General features: G+C 40.5%; 1 long non-coding RNA gene across 1 annotated transcript; it reads left to right on the top strand.

Moving 5' to 3' along the window:
* The first annotated feature begins 4,315 nt into the window (after positions 1-4,315).
* Positions 4,316-9,785, top strand: LOC133960334 (uncharacterized). Its single transcript, XR_009921915.1, has 3 exons — positions 4,316-4,397; positions 8,646-8,697; positions 9,539-9,785. It is a non-coding gene; the product is annotated as an uncharacterized LOC133960334 (long non-coding RNA).
* The last annotated feature ends 625 nt before the right edge of the window (positions 9,786-10,410 follow it).

The following is a 10,410-nucleotide window of genomic DNA, read 5'->3' as shown; positions in this document are numbered from 1 at the left end:
CTGACACCGGTCCCACCTCTGGCAGTAACCATGAATTCATACATAGCTTATTCCAAACCCCCTCCGGCCTGAAATACCTGAAACACAGAGACAGCAGCTTATGAAAGATTTACATTCAACAGTATAATGCAACATGCCGATCGGAGCAGCCCTGAAGACAGACAGTCAATCTCTCCATATTCCTCCTGCACTCAGCAAAGTTCAAGCTGCATGCAGAGTTTATGTCATGTTCACTCTAAGGTCTATGAACATTATGGTGTAGAAGTTAATTTCATACTTCATAAATATGAAATTTCATAAATAAATCAATACCCTGGATTTCAGGATAGGCAGGATATCCGCACATGTCCTTGTTTTTTAGCCGGGTTGTTTTGAGCGAGCAAATGTATCTCATCTGCATCCTCTCATCAAGTAACTTTGATTTGTAAAAATACTAACCAAATTATATTCAATTTACCCAAGTAAAGAAAGTTACTGTTAAATTAATTTGTATAAATGAATTCTTCATTATGCAAAATGCTCCATTCAAGATAAACTCTGGTTATAATAATGTTGAATATTACTGATTTATTAACATGTACGCAGAATTTGAGTTACTACCGAAACTCTTGGATAGTTTACCTCACTGGTCAATGTAATGTTTTGTATCAAATCAGAATGTATTTGTATTGCCCATACTTACACATCACAGTTTGCCTCTTAGAGTTTAACAATCTTGATGAATGATCTTTATCTGCACAATTACTAACTTCCTCTTTACTTAATGTAAGAATAAATGCACTTTATTGTATGGATGAATTAATAATTAGAATTGTGGCTGTAATTGCATCTGCTTCTGGTTTATGTATTTCAGATTGCACTGACGCCAGGACAGGATCAACAGTTTACCTGATCCTGAATGTGTCTTGTCTGTTTCTATCGAGTCATATCATGTGACCAGAGTTTATACAGAAGAACAGGGGAGTGGCAGGTACAGTTGTAGGAGGTTTAGGCTCATTAGAGTTACGTTTAGTCAGTAACAATGACAAAGCAGTCGGTGCTCCAGATCTGCATCAGTGCCCAGTTACAGTGTGTGCTCCTGCTGCTAGACAGAACCACTTGTCCCGACTGCTGTTCTCAAGTGCATTTAACCAGGAGACAAAGAGACCATTTATCTGGAGGGAGGCAGAGAAGAGGAGGAGAGACAGAGGGTGGGACAGAGAGAGGGAAGGAGGGAGGGAGGGAGGGAGGGAGGGAGGGAGAGAGAGAGGGGGTTGGGCGTTGGATTGAGAAGAAGGGAAGGAGGAGAGAAAGAAGTTTCCAAAACAGCAGATCCTGGAATGTTGGTGGACGGTGCTACATAGCTACAAATATTTGTTACTTGGTCGGCATGGCAACTGGAAAGCCAGCACGTTTATTAGCAAATCCACAAGATGATACCGGAGAGAGTCGGGGAGAGGAAACACCCTGAGCAGGAGAGAGAAGACTGTCACACAGGACACACACTATTATAAAACTGTGTTAACTCATCCGAAGTGACTTTCAACACTGAGGCTTCAGTAAAGGTAATGGTGGTGTCTGAGTTTCACTGTTGACTTAACATTGTGAAATTTACGTGCCATCACAACCACACAACCACATGCTCACACAAACAGAGAGAGAGAGAGAGAGAGAGAGAGAGAGAGAGAGAGAGAGAGAGAGAGAGAGAGAGAGGGAGAGAGAGAGAGAGAGAGAGACTGGGGTAATACTTGAAAACAGAACAAACTAAGTACTCCTGCTTCCTCCCTTCAGCCTCGCCCAGCCAATCACTAAATAAGCACACACACACACACACACACACACACACACACACACACACATTGTTGAGGTCTCTGGTGTCAACATGTACTTTGTACAGTAAAGTGTTCCAATTAAGGAAAAAAATCGATGACATTGTGTCCTGCTAAGTCAGTGCAGTATTTTCCTATATCTGGAATCCATGGTCACCATGGCAACTTACCGAGGATATATATAAACAACATTTCTAAATGTTTCTGACTAAGAGATGGCCTCTGATTTAACTTTTACCTTTACTTAGTTCCAGTTGTGTTGCTATGGTTACAGGGCATTTTGACATATGTAAGGCTCCCATGAACACTGACCATAGAAGTGTGTGTAACTTTACAAGAGGAAATAACTGATTCTTGTTCTCCTAATAAAATTAGTAAAAATACTAATCGGAAAAAAATACAGTCACAGGGTATCACTAAGTAATACTACTTACTCAGTCTGATATACCACCAGCATACGGCTGCTTTATTTGGCCAATTTTAGTTAGATATCGTTGTGAAAGTATCATAACATGGTCTGATAACTGACTTTATTATTCCTCTCTTGAGTTACTGTTTAAACATTTACCAATGATCTGCAGCTGCCACTGATGGCCACACTGGCTGCTCTTCAGCAAAGTGACAGCTCGCTGTGCGGAGCTCGAAACAGTGATCTGATCTGAGCCATGTGTGCAGTGTCCTGGTATATCATTTTAATCGACACATGTAAGCCCATCAGAAAAATAGTGTTTTCCATGGTGGTGGTACAGTGGTATGAAATGCAAGACAGCAGTCTGAGCACCCCCCCCCCCCTGCCCTACAACCATAATACCACTCACTATTGATATGTGATCAGGTTTCACAGTCGCCTCAGAGTAGGGAGGTGAGGATGATCTGTGTGTGAGAAGAGAAGAGACAGATTTTCTTTTTGCACTTTCAGATGTCTCTTGTTTCATAGGACTGCATTCTGCCAGATCAAGTTCACTTATACTTATTAAATATCCAATAATGCCTGAATATAATTTAAGACAAATATTCACTTTCTCTCTCTCTCTCTCTCTCTCTCTCTCTCTCTCTCTCTCCCTCTCTCTCCCTCTCTCTCTCTCTCTCTCTCTCTCTCTCTGTGTATGTGTGACAAGCCCATATTTATTTCAGTAAGTGCAGTAGAACAAACTTCCATTGTTCCTTCTTGTGATCTCTTAGCTCGAGACTGAAACTGCTGCTCAACATAAAACAATTGCTCAGTCCTGTCACTCTCTCCCTCTCTCCCTCCCTCTTCTCTTTACTTTTTATTGCCTCTGAAAAGCCAGGCTAGAATAACCGGCAAGTCCAAACTCACACTGACAACCTCCCCACTCACACTTACATACACAACGAAAACACAAACACACAAATGCCTCCCGACACAAACTGCAACAAAAACATACACACACATACACACACACACACACACATGGTAAGGTCCTCCCAAGCTTGCAGTGGTAAATGGAGTGGAACAGGTTAGCATTGCCGCCATATAGTGTCCCACCTGTACAAACACAGTGCTCGATCATGGCTAAACAGACACACACACAGATGCACGCACACACACCCACACGCACACACAAATAGTCCTCCATCTGGACTGAGGCACTGGTGGGTTTTAATAGCTATCGATCATTCTCCCTGGTGACACACTCACACACTCGGCCTCCCTGTTACAGGCTGAACAGAGCCAGCTGAGGACTTGTACACACACACACACACACACACACACATACACACACACAAACACACACACACACACATACAAGTCCTAAGCAGTGTCAAAAAGGCCATTTACTTTGCCTGCCTGTGTAAGCGTGTGTTTGTGCTTCTGTGCGTTCTAAGTGTGTGTGTGTATGTGTGTGTGTGTGTGTGTGTGTGTGTGTGTGTGTGTGTGTGTGTGTGTGTGTATGGCTCACTCTGCCTTTCGTTTTAGATGAGGTTATTTAATTTACATAATGAGGCACAGACTCACTCTAGTAGATTATATTACTCTGAGACAACAAATAAAACACATGCAGACATGCACCCCCCATAAGTATACAAGCCCCAGTCTGTAACCCTTTAAAGGGATAGTTCACCCAGAAAAGAAAATTCACTCATTATCTACTCACCACTATGCCAATGGAGGGATGGGTGAAGTCTTTGAGGTCTTAGGGGTACATTTTATTGCTTAAGAATCCAATACAATTGAAGTCAATGGTAAGCTGTTCTTCAGATGTAATAAAACAGCAGAAAAAAACATAACATGCCTCCATACTGCTGGTGTGGTGTCATCAAAGTGTCTGCAAGCCCTGACATTCACATTCGACTCGAAACGAGGTCATTTACATTGTGTTTTAGGCCTAAATGTCCACAAGACGTGGCTAACCTAGCGGACGATAGCATTTTTGAAGCTCCCCGAATGCATCTTGTCAGAAGATATCAGTTGACATTCAGCTCAAGTTAAAGTATCTGTTTAACTCAAGTTGTTATTTTTCTCCCATATCCATGATGATGAAAAAGGCATCTGCGGCCTAAAGGTGAAATCAACGAACTTGCAGTGTGCCCACCCCTGCCCAATGATGTCATCGTGCACTTGTCTTGGTGAGTAACGATGAGCTGAAAGGGTCAAAATGAGAGAGAATGCCGATTGATTTTCCGTGAGATTCTGACCAGTATATCAACGGTTTGATTAGTCCTGGTGGTTAGTGACGATTCATTATCAAAGCTAATAAAGTCTTTGTCGCTCAGGGTGCCAGAGAGGCTGCTGGGAAAGATAGTTAATTTTATGGGCAAATTAATTAAAACACCGGCTGGAAAGAGCCTGTCGGGCATCAAACACTCGTTCCACGCTCGGTGAAGGGCGTAACAATGAGACATCACTCAGGGAGATTCAACGTGTGTGTTAGTGTGTGTGTCAGTATGTGTGACTAATAACCAGTCACAATGATGCCTGCCTTTACCATGTTGTAAATCCTGAAAGGACAGTGAGACATTTGTCATTAACTGTGTCTTTGCTTTTTAATTATTAAAATGGCTGCCAACGACATAGATATATAAAAATGATTTAAAAAATAAGTTATTGGGGATAATAAAGGACAAAGAGGATAACAATGTGAGGAAAAAAAAAAAAATTCTGGGAGACTAAATCCAGCCGCAGTCTACTTTTGTATTAGTTAATAATGTGTTTACATAAGAATACATATGTTAACTGTAATAGAAGTTATAATAAGCAAATACTATAATTGGATTTTGTGTTGGTTTGTTTATTCAAACTACATTTCAGTGTCAGATGTATGTTTCTGCTTTGTATACACATACATATTTTATATTATATATTAAACAAGCTACCTCAACCAAAATACTTTAAATGTTTTTTAATATCATTTAGCTTTTTTTCCATCCCCTATCTAATACTTTACTACAAATGTTTTTAAGATGAATCCACTTGGACTGTTTTGAACTTAAAGGGTTAATTCACCTGAAAATGAAAATGTACTCATTATCTACTCACCACTGTGTCGATAGAAGGTTGGGTGAAGTGTAAGAAGTTCTCGAGATAATCACAAGCTCTCGCGATAGCTAGAGTTAGTGCTGCAACAAGGAGGAGGATAACCATATATATATATGAGGATAACAGCGAACTCCATTTCAGTCAAATTTTAATGTTGGGGCTTAGGGACATTTGGATGACACCGCAGGAACAGTAAAGAGGCGTTTTAAGTCTATTTCTGTAGCTTTTTCATTGAAAAGTCAGTCACCATTTACTTAAATTTGATTGCATTTGCCTGCAACGCTTTTAACCCCTGAGACCCTAAAAAAGTGTTTTGTGGACTCAAACACTTCCCCCAACCCTCCATCGGCATAGAGAAGATAATGAGTACATTTTCATTTTTTGGTGAACTGTACCTTTAAAATAACTATTCCACCCCTTAAGCTGTTAAGTTAAATCAACTTGAGTATTTATTTTGCATTACTGAAAATGTTAGAGCAACATATTTCTTCAGATTTTTTAAGTATGCTCTACTTATACAGGCTTACAGTGTAGTTACACATTTAAAAAATAGATTTAGCAAAAATGTTCAACAATATGCATTAGATCTAATTGTAAACTAATAATAATAATTTGTCCACGATATTTAGCTATAACAATCCTTGTTATATTCATTTCATTTAGCCATCTAGTCATGTATTTTGCCATTTAGACATCATATGTTCATGGTTACTTTTTTATCTTTTCCAAGCAAGCCCGCAACTTTTCAGATTCTCCTAATCGCAACTTATGTTTATGTGTTTTACCTGACTCAAGATTTGAATATAGGAATCATGAGTTCTGATTCATCAATATTTTTTGCATGTACACGATTGGGGTTTCCTTCTAAATATCAGTGCACATTCTATGTACTGTTTGCCCCTAAAACACCCACAGATACATAGACTTACAGGAAGGACAGACCCAGACACACACACACACATACACACACAGCTTAGTGTATAATCTTACTACAGGTCAGTCAAAAACACAATCCACTCAACGGGGAACTTTTTTCCTTCACCTCACAGCTGAAAAAACATTGTTCCCTAAGGCTTTGACCATTGTGAGCGAACACTGTCTCAAAGGCTTTCACAGTCTGTCTGCCTGTCTCTCACTCACCCTGCAAACCGCAATGAGCGTTGAATTTGAAAGAGAGATGTCTCACTGACTTTACATGCTTGTCCATTGTACTGTGCAGTGCTGTGGTCAATGCACTGGTTGAACTTTTAACGATACCAACACAAAAACTGAGATTTTACTGAAAAGAGCTGCTGAAACAATACAACTGAGCCACAGCCTGTTCCCATCACAGGGGAAATCCTGCTGCCTGGACGAACACTGATAGGAGTAAGATGAGAGGGAAAGGCGCAGCAGAGAGAAGAGAACAGAGGAGGAGGAGAGAGATAAGAGTAAGGCAAAAGTGTGTGGGGGGAAGAAATGGAGGGCATTTGGGATCCAGTCAAGGGGGCAAATAGTAGAGGTGTAACATCAGGATGAAGGGAGTGAAAGAGGTCAAAACCAGGAGAGAAGGAGAGGGCGGATTATGATTTAAAAAGTCTTAATAGAGATGCAGGGGCGGACTGGAGGAAAGGCCAAGGACTCGAAAACTCAGAAGGCCCCTATATACCATTTCAGGTCAGGATGCAGCTGAGCAGGAACACAGGGCTTTGAAAAATACAACTACAGAGGAAGAAATGTAAAGGGTTGACTCACCACCACTGGGAAGCTAGCAAAGATTAATTTAGAGCAAACACAGTTACAGGCCAACTCCAACCTGGTCTGAAGTCACTTGCACTGCACTTTCATTTTAAGGGGCCATTTTCAAGATAACAATAAAGGTAGATGCACAACGAGAGATGGTCTGTTCAAATCCATTCACTTGTGCACGGGCACAAGCAGATCAGTGTTCTCTACAGAGACGATGTTACTACATGGGAAACGTGGCCTCATTGTCCCACCCCACCCAGGAACGAGAGCACCAGGCCCTTACAGGGGATGGGAGATCCCACTGTGTGGTTAACTGCATGCTACACACCCATTATTAATGATGAGATTAAGTACAACTCTTAAAAAACGGGTGCAGCAGTTGTTCTTCTGCTGTTAAACTTGCCAAAGTTGTTTGGAACACACCCTTAATGCTCTAACACCATGTGCTTTGAACCAGGTGCTTAGATCATTAAAGTAGAGCCCTAAGTAATGTCACAAGTAGACAGACTGGTATTAGTAGTTGCATGTAATTTATTATTTGCATGACATTGACCAACTTCTGAACAAAAACTCATTCAGTTTCCAAAGGACAGCATAACCCGTATCATTACTTATGGAGCCTCCATCAATGCAAAGGAGTGAATTAATATGAATGCCTATATCCCGCTTTAGTTTTTTTTTCTTTTCACAATTCTCAACCTTCCCATCCAAAAGTCCTGAAAGTCAATAATTACATAAGGACACCTTGTTACTAGTTAGTTCCATTAATGGCTGAATGGGTGAAAGTCAGAAATAACAAATATGGTGTGATGCTTGATTTGAAATCTGTAAATCAGTAATGCGAGACAAATAACAGCATAATTCCATATTACAATTCAACTGTCGGACATCTGTGGCTACGTCATTTCTCCAGGCTGTTACTAATTGCCCTTTCCCCTCCTGGGTCCATGCCTCCATGCTTCAAAATGAAAAGACAATACTGAATTAGTTCAGTCTGTGACCACAAGTGAGCATATGTCCAGGCTCTGGACCAAGGCAGCAGCAGGATATCCCAGCCTCATGTTAAATAGTCACTTAAACAGCAGGGCTCCTCCATGTTAATCTTCCCAAACATTCCTACACAGAAAATGACTTTGGCAAACGAACAAGCTGTGGTTACCCCTTTAGAACTTTACGCATGGCGACCAGGGAAGAAAAGCAGACCCAATTCATACAGTGCTCCAGCCATATTGAAACATTTAAGGGTTCTGTGTGCAACACAATTTAAAATTGCTTAAATAAAACTGAATTTGCCAAGGTCTGTCTTTTGCCATGGGATTTGACTCTGAAAAGAGCTTTAATGCAAATGAGATCATGTGTTTGGCCTTAAATTTGTCCATCTATTTGAGACAATGGGTGAAGTCATAAACAAGGATCCCTGCTGTTGGGTGGTAGGCACTGGACCAACTTCTTATGATTCTTTTATGGACTTTAATTCAGGAGTAAAGCGACATAAATAGATGAATGAGGCAAAGTGGATAAATATTTCAGAATGTGCCGGTGAAACACTGAGTGTAAACAAGAAACTAACCAACTTGTCCTAATTCTGCTTCCTCCCATTTCATCCCCAGGGCGATTGTTATAAAACCACCAAAATGAATGGCACTTAAAGAAACTGTGAGAGTAAGTGTATCTGTGAATTGTTGAAGACTCACCTTGACATGTCCCTCCATTGTGCTTGAACATAAAGCAAAGCATTTTTTCTCAAGCACCTAAATCAAAAAAGGAAATTGCAGGAGATCAGTTAAGTTCACCTATTAGATCAGATTATATACGACTTTATTGATTGCCACAGTTTTCCGAATACAACAGTAGATAAAGGCAACATTAGCGGTCATAAAAAGTGAGACTGTGGTGTTTTTTTATGATCCGCTTGATCCTGGTTAGGTGCCGCTCTGAGACAGCCAGCGCCAGGGGGCTGATTTACTCGTCACACAAGAGGGACATATTTAGACGTGGCGCGCAGGAGATAGTGGGCAGTAAAGCTGGCAGGGCAGAGGGTGACCCAGACAGTGGGAGTGTGGACGGCTGGAGGGGAACCCGCGAGATACACCAGTTAACCTCCTGCCATTAAACCAGGCATGATTTCTGCCCAGGGGCCAGGGGACAATGGACTGCACTACACTAATTACACCCCCTGACATGGATAATAGGAAATGTACTTGCTCTTTATGAGGACGAACAGACAGTCTGTGGATCTATCATGGACAATTTGTAGTTGGGGCAATAATAAAAGGTCCTAAATGTAGCTTTTTGCAGATGTGTGGTCTTTACAGTAGTAAAAGGCCCTATTAAATCTGTGTCCTGACGACTGAATTACCGTTCAGATTGGTTTAAATCTGAAGGGAAGACTGTTACCAGAACATAAAACTTAATAAGTTGGACTTGACTCTGCTCTTCAGTCAAATAACTGAGCTTACATACAAATCCTGATGAATATGTCTGTTTGTGTAAACCTGCACAGGTGTCAAATTGGAGCTCCCTCACTTTTCTGTGTATGTGTGCTGTAAGGCAATTCATCATGGACCACCAACCAAAGACCACCATGGTATCCCAGACCGAGAAGCAAAATGTGAGAAAAAAAGAAGAGTTTCCACTGTGGGCGCACGTACACATGGAAAATTATAGAATATAGGCTTTCATGTAAGAGTTTTCATTCACTTTCTACCTTGTGCTACACTTTCTCCAATTTAAATGCACAGACATTAGAGTTCACATGTCTGTGAACTCTATTAGAATAGGATAGAAAAATGATTTTGTTTTTGTTACTGTAAATAAAATGATGAATAGAATAAAATAGAGTATAATCTTCTTTTATGCTTCTAATGCTAATTCTATGTCATGGGTTTATGTAAATGACATAAATAAAAAGGACTGTAATAGAATTTAATAGAATTTACCATTGTTACTGTTATGGATACTATAAATATTTCTAAATATACATGTATACATGATCAAAAACAATAATTCGATTTTCTTAACTATAAAGATTAGAATAGAATTCAATCAAATGTTATTGTTTCATGACTGTTATAAACCTGTTATTTACATTAGTATATAGAATAGAATTGACAATCATGTTACAATACTTGATGTGTAGTGTGGTGAATAAACAATAAATGACTGAAAGTAGAGAGAGCCGGATTTATCCACAACACAAACCGAGCTCTACAACACTGAGCTGTGACCACAACCGTGACTGTCCCGCCACTGACAGCGGAGCGGGGAAGCGGAGATTCAAAAACAATACGTCATCCCACGTGGCACCGCCCCTACGCTCTCGCGATCCAGCATTACCTCATCCCACAATCCACCGCGAGATTAGGACTCTTCTGG

This window comes from Platichthys flesus, chromosome 9, assembly GCF_949316205.1.
Source record: "Platichthys flesus chromosome 9, fPlaFle2.1, whole genome shotgun sequence".
NCBI lineage: Eukaryota > Metazoa > Chordata > Actinopteri > Pleuronectiformes > Pleuronectidae > Platichthys > Platichthys flesus.
This window is presented reverse-complemented; position numbering and strand designations above follow the sequence as displayed.